Source organism: Chanodichthys erythropterus, chromosome 10 (assembly GCF_024489055.1).
Source record: "Chanodichthys erythropterus isolate Z2021 chromosome 10, ASM2448905v1, whole genome shotgun sequence".
NCBI classification, from domain to species: Eukaryota; Metazoa; Chordata; class Actinopteri; order Cypriniformes; family Xenocyprididae; genus Chanodichthys; species Chanodichthys erythropterus.
The window spans coordinates 18,042,501-18,043,776 of NC_090230.1; positions in this window are offsets into that span (position 1 = coordinate 18,042,501).

The following is a 1,276-nucleotide window of genomic DNA, read 5'->3' on the forward strand; positions in this document are numbered from 1 at the left end:
AAAATATTAAATTAAAAAGACTAAATAATTTAAGAGATTTATTCAGGTAGATTCCATTAAACAATCGAACCTTAAAAACTACTCATAAATATAATGTGTAATATTGTTACCATAATTTTTTAAAAAGTAAATAGCTTACAGTGTACCTTTTAAAAAAAACATTCCTCTAATGTCAAGAAAACTGGACATTTATTATGTTCACAGAACCAACAGTGAATATGTAACGTTCTCATGACAAAATTCTGTTAGCTGGGACTGCACTACTGTTTATTTGCATCTTTGTTCTTATTTTACAAGATAACAAAGATAAAATAACTATAAAATAAAAATAGATATTGTGATAAGAAAAATGCAACGTTGCTAGGTGATTTTGCTTTGGAATCTTCAGAAAACTTTCTCCATTTTTCTCAAAATCAACTCTGCTGACTATCTCGAAATCAAGTCTAATCTACAAATCAAGTCTTTTAATGGAGAATGTGAAAATATGTGAAAATTTGCACCATTTTGCCAGCACGTGTTGCATATTTTTGTTTTTCTTCTTTTGAGATGGAAAATTGACAGGCCTGTAATGCAGTTCTATGGATGTTTTGTCTATGAATAATATGCAGGTTTTTAAGTAGTCTTGTTTGTGCTAACTATACAAGTTCACACACAATCTTAAAGCAAACTGATATGATAGACGATATCCTTTTGTCAGGATCCTGGTTCTGCCCTGTTCCTGTTAATTGATGTTTTAACATATTGTAATAGTAGGCTAGAAATGTATCTACTTCCTTTGAACAGTTGAACCTTGTTTGAGGACTCATTTTGTTTCTTTTATACTTCATTATGCATGTCAGCTGTTCTTCTTCCGCCTCCTTCTTAGTCCTCATCAGGGTTTCATTAGTAAGACAGTTTTTGGATTTGTATGTTTTGGTTCTCCCTTCATAAGAAATTCATCTGCAACCCTATTTCGCAATCTTTCTGGCACTACATGTGAGCTTCTGGTTCGAGAGTACGACAATGAGTGAAAAGGCAGTTCTCAAAGTAGCCTATATTCTAAATCAAATTATCTGAAGGTTCATGCCCAGTTTGTAGAGGGAGAGGAGAATTTGTTGGTTGACATTGTATTATTTTTGTCAAGTTATTCAGTCACTTCTGTGGGGGCCGTTTCTGATTTGGTTGATTATGGAGAGGAAAGCAATGATTGTAATGTCGAGTGGTCAATATTAAAACTGCCCTACAGCTCATTTAACTTAATTCTATTAAATAATTACTCCAAGCTGTTTTGGAACAA